The 16,401-nt window shown below is 47.7% G+C and overlaps 1 protein-coding gene across 2 annotated transcripts in view; it reads right to left on the bottom strand.

Moving 5' to 3' along the window:
* The window catches only part of pik3cd (phosphatidylinositol-4,5-bisphosphate 3-kinase catalytic subunit delta), a 155,283-nt gene that overhangs the window by 101,917 nt on the left and 36,965 nt on the right, over positions 1-16,401 (bottom strand). For both annotated transcript variants that reach the window (XM_033048513.1, XM_033048514.1), the window contains exon 3: positions 6,950-7,057. The gene's annotated coding sequence lies outside the window, so the exon portion shown is untranslated. The remainder of the gene's footprint in view (positions 1-6,949; positions 7,058-16,401) is intronic.

A 16,401-nucleotide genomic window follows, 5' to 3' on the forward strand; every position in this document is an offset into this window, starting at 1 on the left:
CAAGAATGCCGTTCTCATCACAAGGTCATCCGTGTGGAGTTTGCACGATCTCCCTGTGACCATGCCCTTTGGTTTCTCCAACATCCCAAAGACGCCCCACTTGGTTGGTTGGATGGCTGCTGTAAATTAGACCAGTGGAGGTTGGGGGGGGGGGAGGGGGAGGGGGGGGGGGGGGGGGGGGGGAGGGGGGAAGTACATGCGCGAAAACAGAGGAATGGATTTGATCGAAGGCTGAATGGCCTCTTCTGTGTCGTGAGAAAATGTGACCAAAAATGATAACATTTGTAATAGAAATAAACATCTTTGACTGAAAGTCTATTCTGTGTAGTCACCAGTGTGTGTGCGTGCGAGTGGGAGAGTGTGTACATATGTTACAAAAGATCGCTCTGATACTGGCCAGGTTGCATGTCTAACACCTTCACCTCAGAGTCAAAGTCTGATGGGTTGAAGTCTCACCCTGACGTTGGGTGTAATACTCTGGGACGAGTCCAAGTAATCTCAGAGGGGCTGCACTTTAGCTCTGACATCAAAGTGGGAGTTTATTGACTGCCCAAACTTCCACTGTGACACTCGTACGGAGACACGGAGCAGGGAATCAAGCCCTTTGGCCCAACTCATCCATGCCGACCAAGATGCCCGCCACGCTAATCCCATTTGCCGATGTTTGACCCATATCCCTCCAAACCTTTCCTGTCAATGTACCTGACCAAATGTCTTTTAAATGTTGTTATTGTACCTGTCCCAGCCACTTCCTCTGGCAGCTCGTTCCTTAAACATACAAGATTGTTAAGGGCTTGGACACGCTAGAGGCAGGAAACATGTTCCCGATGTTGGGGCAGTCCAGAACCAGGGCCACAGTTTAAGAATAAGGAGTAAGCCATTTAGAACAGAGATAAGGAAACACTTTTTCTCACAGAGAGTGGCGAGTCTGTGGAATTCTCTGCCTCAGAGGGCGGTGGAGGCAGGTTCTCTGGATGCTTTCAAGAGAGAGCTAGATAGGGCTCTTAAAAATAGCGGAGTCAGGGGATATGAGGAGAAGGCAGGAACGGGGTACTGATTGAGGATGATCAGCCATGATCACATTGAATGGCGGAGCTGGCTCGAAGGGCCAAAGGCCTACTCCTGCACCTATTGTCTATTGTCTAAGCCCAGTACCTGCCTCCCAACCAACGTACCAACAACTAGAGATCAGTCCTGAGCTACTATCTACCTCATTGGAGACGCTCAGTCTATCTTTGATGGGACTTTACCTTGCACTAAACCTTTTCATGTATCTGTACACTGTGGATGGGTCGATTTTAATTGTGTATTGTCTTTCCGCTGACTGGTTAGCACACAACTAAAACTTTTCACTGTATCTCGGTACAAGTGACAATATGCTAAACTCAACACCTATGAAAACATTGCTCTCATGTTGGAAAATAGGGGGAATTTTCCCTTGTATCTTGGCCAATGTAATCATCTTGACATTATTACACAGCTACTGATAGTCATACAGAAACGAAACAGGCCCTTTGGCTCAACTCCATTGTGGGAACTCCCTCGACATAACTTGGTTGCAATGCTCACATGGTTCTAACTCCTCAGAAGCACTTTACATGCTTTATAATGAAGTGGTGATTTGGATAGGCAGGATAGACTCAAAAAGCTGGAGTAACTCAGCGGGTCAGACAGCATCATGGAGAAAAGGAATAGGTGACGTTTCGGGTCGAGACGCTTCTTCAGACTGAAGAAGGGTCGAGACACGAAACGTCACCTATTCCTTCTCTCCATAGATGCCTCCTGTCCCGCTGAGTCACTCCAGCATTTTGTGTCTATCTTCGGTTTAAACCAGCATTTGCAGTTCCTTCCTACACATTTGGATAGATAGGGTTTGGTTTGGATTCTCAATGAAAAGTCACAGACTTCATCGGAAACAGAGCGTGGCAAGGTGACAAAGCATGCTGTAGAAATGCAACTGGAAATTGTTTGAAATGGGCCATTTCCAGGAAAGAAAATAAAATGTCGGAATCGTTGAGCAGGTCAGGCAGCATTATTGGAAAGAGAAGCAGAGGTAACGTTTTGGTCCAAAGTCCATTCATCATAATGGGAGGGAGGGAGGGAGAAAATGAAGCCAACCAGGTTTTGGCACGGTGGTATAGCGGTAGAGTTGCTGCCTTATATACCCAGAGACTCAGGTTTGATCCTGACTACGGCTGCTGTCTGTGAGGAGTGTGCACGTTCTCACCGTGACCGCGTGTGTTCTCTCCGGGAGCTCCGGTTTCCTCCCACACTCCAAAGACAGGCAGGTTTGCAGGCTAATTGGCTTGGTAAAGTTATAAATTGTCCCTAGTGCGTGTGTGTGTGTGTGTGTGTGTGTGTGTGTGTGTGTGTGTGTTGGATAGTGTTAACGAGCAGAGATCACCGGTCGGCACGGAGTCGGTGGGCCAAGGGCCTGTTTCCACGCTGTATCTTTAAACTAAACTAAAACATTCTAATTTTCCACTCAGAAGCCAGCGTAAGTTGCTTCCATCCACATCACCACTTCTAGGATTTGCATCTTATAGCCGCTAGTCACAGAACCAGAACCTGATAGACCATCCCTCCAACAAGTGTATTATACTCGTGTAGATGGGGCATCTTGGTCGACATACAGGAGGTTGGGCCGAAGGGTCGGTTTCCAGGACGTATACATTTGAGGAGTTAGTAGCGCAGCAGGTAGAGCTGCTGCCGCACAAGCTCCAGTGATCAGAGTTCAATCCTGACCGCCACTGTTTTGTTTCCGACGCTCCGATTTCCCCCCCACATCCCAAAGATCTGCCTACTGGCAGTGTAACGGGCAGTAAATTGCCCACTGTGTGGGTGAGCTGGAGAATCGAGGGGCAGTTGAGGGAGGACTAGTGCAGAATTAGTGTTGGGGCCCTTGACGTCAGCAGAGACTCGATGGGCTGAAGGGCCTGTTTCCATGCTGTACGATTTAATGACTCTAGAATGATAGGGCGGCACGGTGGTGCAGTGGTAGAGTTGCTGCCTTATAGCACCAGAGACCTGAGTTTGATCCTGCCAAGGGGTGCTGTCTGTACGGAGTTTGTACGTTCTCCCCGTGACCTGTGTGCGTTTTCTCCGGTTTCCTCCCACACTCCAAAGACGTATAGGCTTATAGGCCAATTGGCTTGCTAAAATGATAAATTGTCCCTAGTATGTGTAGGATAGCGTTAGTGTGCAGAGATCGCTGGTCGGCGCGGACTCGGTCGGCCAAAAGGCCCTGTTTCCGTGCTGTATCTCTAAACTAAAATGATAGTTTTATAGAAAGTATTGACTTTGATCTTCACGATACTGACGTGCTGTTTTACTTCACCGATAGTTGACAACTATTGCTGTTCCACAAACAGTATTGTAGATGTTTAACAAGATAGAGCGGTCCATATCTCTCACCGACAGCTGAACAAACCATGCACAAGTGGACAGGAAATCACTGGTGTACGAGCAGCTGCAACTCTCACACAAACCCTTCCACTGACACATTCACTTTTCACACAAACCTGTCACTATTGGCCACGGCAACTGCTGCCTATCAGTGAATCAGCCAGTCTCGAAGTGTACAAACACGGAACTGCAGATGCTGGTTTACCAAAAAAAAAACAGATCGACCTTCCAACCCCTTGCCCTGGGATCCAGGGAACTTGCCCGAGCGAGCTGATACTGTCGACAAAAGGAGTAACTCAGCGGCTCAGGCAGCATCTCCGGTGAACGCGCATATTTGAGGAAGGACATTTTTGCTATTGAGGGAGTGCAGCGTAGGTTTACAAGGTTAATTCCCGGGATGGCGGGACTGTCATATGCTGTGAGAATGGACGAGCTGGGCTTGTACACTCTGGAGTTTAGAAGGATGAGGGGGTTCTCATTGAAACATATAAGATTGTTAAGGGCTTGGACACACTAGAGGCAGGATACGTGTTCCCAATGTTGGGGGAGTCCAGAACCAGGGGCCACAGTTTAAGAATAAGGAGTAAGCCATTTCGAATGGAGACGAGGAAACACTTTTTCTCACAGAGAGTGGTGAGCCTGTGGAAGTCTCTGCCTCAGAGGGCGGTGGAGGCAGGTTCTCTGGATGCTTTCAAGAGAGAGCTAGGGCTCTTAAAAATAGCGGAGTCAGGGGATATGGGGAGAAGGCAGGAACGGGGTACTAATTGTGGATGATCTGCCATGATCACATTGAATGGTGGTGCTGGCTCGAAGGGCAGAATGGCCTACTCCTGCACCTATTGTCTATTGTCTATAGGCAAGGCTTTGGATAGGGACCCTTCTTTGGACTGATTGTAAAGGGGAGGGGAGAAGAAAGCTGGAAGGGAGGAGGGGCAGGACAAAGCGCGACGTGTAATAGTTGACCACAGGCAGCAGAGGAGGGGGCTGATAGGTAGATGGTTGGACAAAGGCCAGAGATGTTTTAAAAGGTGGGAGACAAAAGGATTGAGGAGTTGCGAATTGTGAAGCCAGAGGAAGGAATGTAGGGGGAGGGGGAGGAAGGGGGAAATAGGTGCATATCCAGGTGGGAGAGAGGGGAGGGGTAATTTATCAAACTGTATCCCGGCATTAACTTTAGACGCAAGCACGTGCCAACTGAACTGGAAAACTGCACAAGGAAGGAACAATGAACTGCACACGCTGGTTTACAAAGTCCTGGAGTAACTCAGCGGGTCAGCCAGCATCTCTGGAGAACATGGACAAGTGACGTTTTGGGTCAGGACCCTTCTTCCGACTGATTAAACTGCGTCATATTTATTAAGAAATTTGGACACCATTGTATTATTCCCATTTTAATTTATGTTGGATATTTAATATAATAAAATATATTTTCTGGCATTAACAAGATATCGCACGGATTCTGTACAAAGGGCATGTGCATTGTGAACACAAGCTTGCTCATGGAAAATAATTGTAATTCCCAATGGTAATAATGGTTCAGGTTGCATCTGCAGCAGTAGGCAAGGGGGCTACTTTAGCAGCCATTATGATAGGTGACCGAATGCTTCCATATGAAAGATCGCGACTCAAAACGTCAACAATCTATTTCCCAACACAGATGCTGCTCAATCCACTGCTCAACCTGAAACAAGCCTATTTGCGGGAAAGTATTCAATCTATTTTTGATACTACATCACATCGGAGGTTAGAACACACGTCCAAAAGTGATTCAAAAATGCGCAGGTACGTAGAAAAGAAAGGTTAGTGTCTCGGATCACTGAAATGACCGAGACACTACATCTAGAAAAAATAAGGCTCGTCTTGACTGACAAACCAGATCAATTTTCCAAAATATGGTCTCCTTTTATTGAATTTCTTCACCAACATAATGGCTGAACACAAACTCAAAACTGACGCTAGGGTCGAGTGAGCGGGCGTAGGGAAGGGCAGTGGGATATATCTCCGCTTCTTTCACTTCTTCGTTAGTTCTGGGGTTTTTCTTTCTTCTTTTTCGTGCCTTTCTCAAAATTCTTTCTTTTCTTTTTCATTTCTTCTTTCTTTCCCTTTTTTTCTTTTTCCTTTTTTCCGATTTAGTTATTAGTTTATAAAACGTTAAAATTGAAGCAGTACGAAAATTGTATAATTGTTATGTCGATTACTTTCTCCTTGTACAATTGCTTCTAATAAAATTAATATATCTATATATATATATTTTTTTTTTTAATAAAAAAAAAAAAAAAAAAATAGGGTTAGGCTCTCTGGAGGCTCTCTGGAGAGGTCCAGAGGTTTAGACCAAAGCAGTTGATGATAATGAAGGATTTCAATAAGGGCAGTGTTTATGGCCCTTTACTATTTGCCCTTGAAAATGTGGAGGGGAACTCACAGTGCTGTGTTATGGGGATCACTGAAGCAAACATATACAATTATAAAAAAGGACTGGACAAGCTAGATGCAGGAAAAATGTTCCCAATGTTGGGCGAGTCCAGAACCAGTCTTAGAATAAATGGGAGGCCATTTAAGACTGAGGTGAGAAAAAACTTTTCCACCCAGAGAGTTGTGAATGTGTGGAATTCCCTGCCACAGAGGGCAGTGAAGGCCAAGTCACTGGATGGATTTAAGAGAGAGTTAGATAGAGCTCTAGGGGCTAGAGAAATCAAGGGATATGGGGCGAAGGCAGGCACGGGTTATTGATTGGGGACGATCAGCCATGATCACAATGAATGGCGGTGCTGGCTCAAAGGTTCGAATGGCCTCCTCCTGCACCTATTTTCTATGTTTCTATGTTTCTAATGGCACGCCTGGATGGTGTGTGCCACTTGCAGACCAGCCTTCTGCTGCTGTGCCCATGGATGGCAACAGCATTGCGATAGAAAAAATTACTCAGCTGGAGAATGTCTGGATCTGGATCTGGGTCTGGACGTCGTACGCTGAAAAGCTCTAGGTAGAGCATCACTCAGCACCACATGGTCTGAGAGCTCTGTAGGATTACAATTCCACGCAGAACCCCCTTGAGATACATGTGATACTGAGCAACCTCTCATTATGGAGCTCTAGAGCTATGGGGCCCTTTGGCCCAACTTGTCCATGCTGACCAAGTTGCCACACTGGGCTAGTCCCATTTGTCTGAATTTCATAACTTCATTAAGTTGCAAGGAGCAGAATTATGCCCGTCAGCCCATCAAGTCTACTCCGCCATTCAGCCATGGCTGATCTATCTCTCCCACCTAACCCCATTCTCCTGCCTTCACCCCATAACCCCTGACACTCGTGCTAATCAGGAATCGATCAATCTCCATCTTAAAAATATCCATTGACTTGGCCTCCACAGTCTTATGTTTGCACAGATTCACCACCGTCTGACTAAATTTGGCCCATTGCCTTCTAAACCTTTCCTATCCATACACCTGTCCAAATAGTGGAGAGTATATAATGGTCAGAGTGGAATAATCAAGTTCTGGGGAAGGCCATGCGTGCAATGCTGCATTGGTGTAAGTGGGACACATACCTTTTTGTATCAGAAGACAACCTGGATTGTAGAATCCATAATTCCATTGCTACCCATCTGACTTCCAGCTAGCACAGCCTCATGCTTGAGCTGGACGTTTCTGAGACTCTGAAATACAAAAAAGGAAAACACCGTCAATAAGGAGTGTCATAGGAATGGATTTCAGTCTCGACCGGAAACGTCACCTGTCCATTCCTTCCCCGGATGCTGCCTGACCTGCTGAGTTCCTCTGTTCCTTCAGTACTCAAGAAGAGTCCCGACCCAACACATTACCTATCCATGTTCTCCTGGGATGCTGCCTGACCCACTGGGTTACTCCAGCACTTCGTGTGTGTTTTTTTTTGTAAGCCAGCAGCTACATTTATAGAATCATAGAGTCATACAGTGTGGAAACAGGTCCTTCGGCCCAACTTTCCCACACTGGCCAACATGTCCCATTTACAGTCGTTCCACCTGCCTGTGTTTGGCCTATTTCCCTCTAAACCTGTCCCATCCATGTACCTGTCTAAATGTTTCCTAAACATTGCAATAGTACCTGCCTCAACTACCTCCTCCGGCAGCTCGTACCATACACCCACCAACCACACTTTGTGTGAAAAAGTTACCCCTCAGGTTCCTATTAAACCTTAAATTGCAGCGGCAGAGTTGCAGTCTTACAGTGCCGGGGATCTGGGTTCAATCCTGACTACGGGCGCTGTCTGTACAGAGTTTCCATGCTCTTCCCATAACCTGCGTGGGTTTTCTCCGGGAGTTCCAGTTTCCTCCCACACTCCAAAGGCGTACAGGATTGTAGGTTAATTGGCTTCAGTAAAAATGGTCAATTGTCCCTAATGCGTGTAGGATAGTGTTAGTGTGCGGGGATCGCTGGTCGACGCGGACTCCGTGGGCAGGAGAGCCCGTTTCCGCACTGTATCTCTGAACTAAACTAAATTGATAAAACTGTAAAATGTTAGCTCCGTGATCACCATAAAAGCTATTCCACTCCAGATTTATTTAATCAATAATTCTTCAGCTGCTCTGAAGGGGTTAAAAACACCCGTCTCTATATCCATCGCACAGCCCCCGGAGATTGAGTTCACCGCGACACTACCAAGGGCAGAATAATGAAAGGCATGGATAGAGTGGATGTGGAAAGGATGTTTCCACTGGCGGGAGAGTCTAGGACCACAGGTCACAGCCTCAGAATTAAAGTGTGCTCATTTAGAAAAGAGATGAGGAGGAACTTCTTTAGTCAGAGGGTAGTTAATCTGTGGAACTCATTGCCACAGAGGGCTGTGGAGGCCAAGTCAGTGGATATTTTTAAGGCAGAGATAGACAAATTCTTGATTAGAACGGGTGTCAAGGGTTATGGGGAGAAGGCAGGAAAATGGGATCAGCCATGGTTGAATGGCAGAGCAGACTCGATGGGCTGAATGGCCTAATTCTACTCCTATCACTTATGAACAAGCCCCTGCTACAATAAGTTGGCTTCCTTTGTTGCCCAAACGTGCAGAGCATGCAATGAGGCAAAGCGCTCGGCAAACATCTAGACCATCAGTGTTTCACAAACAAGCAAGTCGTGCTCTCCGAGCTGTGAACGAGCAAAGGCCTGGTGAAGCCACACCACAACAAACAGGCCCCGGGATTTGAAAACAGATTTAGCTCCAAAGGGGGCCTTCAGGCACCAGGTACAGGGGTGTTTACGGTGCATCTACTGAAGGTTGCAGGTCAGCCGACCAGCGTGAAACTGGTGTAGTTTTACACCGGCACTATATGGAACCACCCAGTTTAGTTTAGTTTAGAGATTCAGCACAGAAACAGGCCCTTTAGCCCACCGAGTCCATGCCGACCAGCGTGGTCTCTCCCTCTCTCTGTCTCTCTCGCTCTCTCTCTCTCTCTCACTCTCGTGGTCTCTCCCTCTCTCTCTCTCTCGTTCTCTCTCTCATGTTCTCTCGCTCTCTCTCTCTCTCCCTCTCCCTCTCCTTCTTCTCCCTCCTCCCCCCCTCACCCACCCTCCTCTCCCTCATCCCCCTCTCCATCACAAGTAAAACAGAAGATACAGGAACTGCGCATGCACTGTGTGTGGGAAATTAGAGCTTTGTGTAGTTCTAGAGGTACAGCATGGAAACTGGCCCTTCAGCCCACAGAGTCCACGCCTACTATCAACCATCCGCCCAGACTAGTTCTGTGTTAACCCACTTTCTCATTCACTCCCTACACATTAAGGCCAATTTGTTCAGAGGCCAAACAACCTACAAACCCACACGTCTAGGTGAGGGAGGAGACGAGCATTTGGAGAGAACCCGTGCGGCCACGGAGAGAACGTACAAACTCCACACAGACAGCACCCGTGGTCAGTTCATAAGTTATTGGAGCAGCATTAGGCCATTTGGCCCATCATTCAATCATGGCTGATCTATCTCCTTCCTAACCCCATTCTCCTGCCTTCTCCCCATAACCTTCTGGCTAACCTGTACTAATCAAGAATCTATCTATCTCTGCCTTAAAAAATATCCACTGACTTGGCCTCCGCAGCCCTCTTGGCAATGAATTCCAGGATCGAACCTGGGTCTCTGGCGCTGTGGGGAAGCTGCTCTTCCAGCTGTGCTGCCCTCTGGAGGGGTGAGGTGAAGGAGTGGAGACAAACAATGACAAGGTCCCCAGCCGGGTGAAGGGAAGGAGAGATGGGGATGTACCGGTAGTGCAGGCTGAAAGGGGTGGTAAAGGTTACAAATAAAAGTTGCGTCTGCAGGCAATGCAAATGGGGTGATTAATAAAATAAAAATAGGAAATGCTGGAAATGGCCAGAAGACCAGCAAGCATTAGGGGGGGGGGGGGAAGGGGAAGAAGCAAAGATAACACTTTAGGTCTGAAACATATAAGATTGTTAAGGGCTTGGACACACTAGAGGCAGGAAACATGTTCCCGATGTTGGGGGAGTCCAGAACCAGTGGCCACAGTTTAAGAATAAGGAGTAAGCCATTTAGATCGGAGACGAGGAAACACTTTTTCTCACAGAGAGTTGTGAGTCTGTGGAATTCTCTGCCTCAGAGGGCGGTGGAGGCAGGTTCTCTGGATGCTTTGAATAGAGAGCTAGATAGGGTTCTTAAAGACAGCGGAGTCAGGGGATATGGGGAGAAGGCAGGAACGGGGTACTGATTGGGGATGATCAGCCATGATCACATTGAATAGCGGTGTTGGCTCGAAGGGCCAAATGGCCTACCCCTGCACCTATTGTCTAATGTCTATTGTCTATTGAATGGTGGTGCTGGCTCGAAGGGCCAAATGGCCTACTCCTGCACCTATTGTCTACTGTCTGTTGAGTCCCATCAATGCACTTGCAGAGTGTCGTCAGCATTCCCCGTTTTATTTCGGTTTTCCAACATCTGCGGTTTTACATTTATCCGCAAACGAAACGTTGAAATACCCAAAGAGGAGAGAGGGGAAATAAAGCTCAGGTTACGGAGATATACGGTGGCGCAGCGGTAGAGTTGCTGCTTTACAGCACAATGGAGCGCCAGAGACCCCGGTTCGATCCCGACGACGGGTGCTGTCTGTATGGAGTTTGTACGTTCTCCCCGTGATCTGCGTGGGTTTTTCTCCGAGATCTTCGGTTTCCTCCCACGCTCCAAAGACGAAACAGGTTTGTACGTTAGACAAAAATGCTGGGGAAACTCAGCGGGTGAGACTGCCTCTATGGAGCGAAGGAAATAGGCAACGTTTCGTCCCGAAACGTTGCCTATTTCCTTCGCTCCATAGAGGCTGTCTCACCCGCTGAGTTTCTCCAGCATTTTTGTCTACCTTCGATTTTCCAGCATCTGCAGTTCCTTCTTAAACAGGTTTGTAGGTTAATTGGCTTGATTCATTGACTTGATAAAATGTCAAAATGCTGAGTGATGCTCTACCTAATGCTTTTCAGCGTACTACATCTGGATCCAGATGTGAAATATTAGGTGAGAATGGCTGGTCACCAGAAATTGTTTAATTCAAGTTATTAGGGCGGAACGGTGGCACACCGGCAGAGACCGGGATTCGACCTTGACTACTGGTGCTTGTCTGCACAAAGTTTGTACGTCCTCCCCATGCCCGCGTGGGTTTTCTCTGGCTCCTCCAGTTCCCTCCGACGCTCCAAAGACGTACACGTTTGCAGGTTAATTGGCTTCGGTAAGATTGTAACATTGTCCTTATGCCCCTGTCCCACTTAGGAAACCTGAACGGAAACCCCTGGAGACTTTGCGCCCCACCCAAGGTTTCCGTGCGGTTCCCGGAGGTTTTTGTCAGTCTCCCTAACTGCTTCCACTACCTGCAACCTCTGGCAACCACCTGCAACCTCCGGGAACCGCACGGAAACCTTGGGTGGGGCTCAAAGTCTCCAGAGGTTTCCGTTCAGGTTTCCTAAGTGGGACAGGGGCTTAAGTGTGGCGGTTAGTGTTAGTGTACGGAGTGATCACTGGTCGACGCAGACTAGGTGGGCCGAAGGACCCGTTTCCGCGCTGTATCATCTATATAGCGCTATCACCAAATGACTATCACCCCATAGATCTGCTGTGCCAGTGCATTGAGCAAGTCAAAGACTGGATGTGCCAACATTTTCTCCAACTAAATAAGGACAAAACGGAGATAATTGTTTTTGGTGCTAAAAAAGAAAGGCTTAAAGTAACCCAACACCTTCACTCTCTGTCCCTGAAAACTTCAAACAAAGCCAGAAATCTTGGGGTCATTATGGATTCAGATTTAAATTTCGACAGTCACATCAAATCAGTAACAAAATCGGCCTACTATCACCTCAAAAACGTAGCAAGATTAAGAGGACTCATGTCAGCTCAAGACTTAGAAAAACTTGTACATGCCTTGATTACTAGTAGGCTAGATTATTGTAACGGTCTCCTTGCAGGTCTTCCGAAAAAAACTGTCAGGCAGCTACAGCTTGTTCAGAACGCTGTTGCTAGAGTTCGAACAAAGACCAAAAAATTTGAACACATTACACCAATTCTTAAATCCTTACATTGGCTCCCTGTATGTCAGAGAATTGATTTTAAAATCCTGCTGCTCACCTATAAATCACTACATGGTTTAGGACCAAAGTATATCACTGACATGCTTCCACTATATAAGCCTTCTAGACCGCTAAGATCTTCTGAAACCAATCTGCTAGTGATTCCCAGAGTAAATACAAAACATGGGAAAGCAGGATTTAGTTACTATGCAACAAATAGCTGGAATAAACTTTAAGACTTGCCTCAACTTTGACCACTTTTAAAACAAAACTGAAAACTTTTATGTTTACTTTAGCTTTCAGCTAAATCTTAACTACATTGCACTTTTAACTTTTGCACTATTTTATAATGCATTTTTAATTTTGCTTTTCTTTTCTTTTAGTTCTTCTATTTTATTTCATTTTATTATTTCATTTTATTGTATGAAATGTTTTTATGTGAAGCACTTTGAGTCTGCCTCGTGTATGAAATGTGCTATATAAATAAAGTTGCCTTGCCTTGCCTTGCCTAAAGTCAATCTGGGATTGGTTTCCCCCAATGCAGAGTTGATGGGGAGGGGAAGCGCAGGCTCCAAGAACCAAAGGGCGGCGCAGTGTTGCAGCGGGTAGAGCTGCTGCCCCACAGCATCAGAGACCCAGGATCAACCATCGATCACCCGTTCACACTAGTTATACATTATCCCACTTTCTCATCCACTCCTTACACATTTAGGAGCAGTGAGCAACCAACCCACAAACCCGCACGTCTTTGGGACTGGAGCACCTGGGAGGAAACCCAGGCGGTCACAGGGAGAGCGTGCAAACTCCACACCGACAGCAACCGAGGTCAGGTTGGAACCCGTGTCTGTGCTGCCCACAGTTTGTGTTTGATCATGCTTCACATACATTTGTGGCACGTCGGGCCACTATGCTCCGTTAGAGGCGATGCACGAGTGCAAGTTGTTGTTGCTTCAGAGCGAACAGGTCTTCAACCTCTCAGCCCGTGCGGTCGAGGGGGAAGTTAGAAACCAACAACACCAAAACGCTCAACTCATCCGTAGACTTACAAACACAATAACAGGAAATCCAAGAGCGGAACAGAAACTACACATACTGCAACCAGAGAAAGCAACTCCCCGCTCACCAACACCCCCCCCCCCCAACCCCCACCGCCAGTTCTCACAACACGTTCTATTTTAGTGGCAGTGTGCGGAGGAAATAACTCGTGACCCTCTGTGCAAAGTCCCCGCTCTTGGGTGAAATGGGGGCACTTGTGGGAAATTGCAAACGGTGCAAACTGCTGCTGATTCTGATCTTGCTCCACATTGATTCAACGCGGGGGGTGGGGGGAGGTGGGGGGGGGGAGGGGGGGGGGGAGTGCTGGATGCGCTGGCGCTGTTTATGCCCCAGTTATCGTACGAGCTCTTCCTAGAAGTGCCCCATTAGTCCCGACACCTGCTGCTCTCAGGTGTAGTCTGACCAGGATGTTTACCAAAGAGGTACTATCAGGTGGCAAGCTGCCAACCCAGGCTGGCATGTTCCGTAACATGACACCAGCCACAAACAGGTGGCGGAGACAAGCGTCTATGGGGGCGGGCAACTTCTCCAACTCTCTCTCTCTCACACTCACCAACATACCCCCCGACTGACGAGAAAACAGAACTTAGATAGTATCAGTAGAAGCAAGGAACTGCAGATGCTGGTTTACAATAACAAAAGGGCACAAAGTGCTGGAGTAGCTCTGAAAGTGCAGACTAGACTCGAAGGGCCGAATGGCCTACTTCACCTCCTACGTCTTATGAACTCAACGGGTCAGGCAGCATGTGTCGGAAGGAAGATTGAGGGGGGATCTTATAGAAACTTACAAAATTCTTAAGGGGTTAGACAGGCTAGATGCAGGAAGATTGTTCCCGATGTTGGGGAAGTCCAGAACAAGGGGGTCACAGTTTAAGGATAAGAGGGAAGTCTTTTAGGACCGAGATGAGAAAAAAACATTTTTCACACAGAGAGTGGTGAATCTGTGGAATTCTCTGCCACAGAAGGTAGTTGAGGCCAGTTCATTGGCTATATTTAAGAGGGAGTTAGATGTGGCCCTTGTGGCTAAAGGGATCAGGGGGTATGGAGAGAAGGCAGGTACAGGATACTGAGTTGGATGATCAGCCATGATCATATTGAATGGCGGTGCAGGCTCGAAGGGCCGAATGGTCTACTCCTGCACCTATTTTCTATGTTTCTACTTTCTATGAACTGCGGATGCTGATTTATACCGACGATAAACTCACAATGCTGGAGTAACTCAGCGGGTCAAGCATCATCTAGGGAGAAAAATCATAGGTGGCGTTTCAGCACGGAACCCTTCCAAGTCTGAAGAAGGGTTTCGACCCGAATCGTCACCTATTCTTTTGCTCCAGAGATGCTGCCTGACCTGTTGAGGTATTCCATCATTTTGGGTCAGGCAGCATCTCTGGAGAACACGGATAGGTAATGTTTCGGGTTGGAACATTTCTTCAGACTGATTCAGAAGGAAGGGTCCCGACCCGAAACGTCACTTATCCATGTTCTCTGGAGATGCTGCCTGACCCGCTGAGTTATTCCAGCACTTTGTGTCCTATTTTAGACAATATCAGCTTGTTCGAGCAGTTTTCTGGATCCCAGGGCATGGGATTGGAAGGTTGGGTTTTTGCAGAAGGCAAGAACCTTCTTCCTCTTGCGAATGAAACATAAACCAAAGGAAGAGTTAGATCTCAAGCCGGGTGTTGAGCAGCCAGGTTGATGTCTCTGCGTCAATGTCTGCTCCATTTGGTGGGCGATAGAGCGGGCACCCAGAGATGACATGGTTGGCTGTCTGGTGTTCTGCTCTGCATTCACAGGCTGGGCTCTGGCGGAGCCCCCATCTCCACATGCTGGCATTGAAACGCCCGACTCCAGTTCCAAGTCTGTTGAGCTTCACCCATGCTCCTCTGGGGAGCTCAGACCCTGGACAGCTTTTATCTGGTGAAGAGATTTAGCTGTGTAATGGAGATGAGGTTGCCTTCCACTCCAGAGACCACTTGGTGGCTATCCTGTGTGCTTTTGTCTCAGTTGGCTGAATGGATGCTAGGAGTTTAAGAAGGAACTGCAGATGCTGGAAAATCGAAGGTACACAAAAAAGCTGGAGAAACTCAGTTGTTTTCCATGTGGAGCAAAGGGGTGACGGGACTTCAGTTGGGGTGGCCTCTGCCATATTCACAAGAGCCTAATTCACCGTGAATGTGCATGGGGGTGATGTTGAACTTGGTCAACCTTACACTGGTCGTTGCATTTGCATGAGGTCGGGTGGAGTGAAACATACCGTAATGGCAGTCAATTATTTCCTCCAAGGTTTTGCCCGAGGGTTTAAGTTGTTTACAGCGATGTGCTCAAAAACCAAAGGCCACCTGTTTGACAACACCGCAAAACCAATTAACTCTCCGATCAAGAAGGGCAAGGGCCGCCGGGCGGGCTTGGGAATGCCGACAGAATTTGCACAACGCCCAAAACTGGAATTAGGAAATCATGGAAATATGAGATCAAAATCTTCGAACTACTTATGGGCCTGTCCCACTTAGACGATTTTTAAGCGACTGTCATAGTCGTAGCAGGTCGCCGAAAAACCGGCGACTGGGCCTACTGGGCCTGCCCCACTTAGGCGATTTTTTTAGGCGACTACCGGAAAATACGACAGTGGAATTCACCGGTCAGACAACCTACCTTAACCTGGCGACAACCTACGTCAAGCTACGCTCATTGGCGTCAAACCCACGGTCTCTGAAAAATTTTCAACATGTTGAAAATCCAGCAGCGACCAGAAAGACGCTACGACTCTTCGGGCAACTTAGGAGACTGACTACTCACAACCATACTGGCGTCACCTCGGCAGCCATGTGGCGACTGCCTAGTCGCCTATAGTCATCGACAAAAAATATCGCGTAAGTGGGACGTGCCCATTACTCTCCAAGCAAATGAACGACTCAAGATGGAGACAAATCTACAACTTCTCAAAGGGGCATTAAAACTCTCCGTTGAGGAGATTCCAGCATAAACAGGCCTGAATCACGAGGTCGGGATCGAATCCGGGCATCCAGTACTGCAAGGCAGCAGCTCTACCCGCTGCGCTATCGTGCCGCCCTCTTTGTTCTCTCAAAGCCAGGAAAGCAGTAGCAGGAGAAACAACACCAATTTTCCAAATGGACCGAACAGAGGCCATAAGGAGAGGTTTCTTTGAGCATCTTAACCATGTAGGCCTCACCAGGTTCAGCCACTCCAAGCCTCATCTCTGGGCTCTGACAGAGATAGTGGCCACTAAGAGGTTCTCCTGGGGTGGGGCCATGGAGGTCGGGGGGGGGAGTTGTGGGCCGCGTGGGGACTCAGAGCAGCAGTGGAGTCTCCATGCCCAATCCAGTTTCAACCACTCACTCTGTGAACCCAGGTGGAAAAACCAGAGACATTTACAAGATGCGCAGTGCGTTCGTTCTCAGCT

Source organism: Amblyraja radiata, chromosome 31 (assembly GCF_010909765.2).
Source record: "Amblyraja radiata isolate CabotCenter1 chromosome 31, sAmbRad1.1.pri, whole genome shotgun sequence".
Taxonomy (NCBI): domain Eukaryota; kingdom Metazoa; phylum Chordata; class Chondrichthyes; order Rajiformes; family Rajidae; genus Amblyraja; species Amblyraja radiata.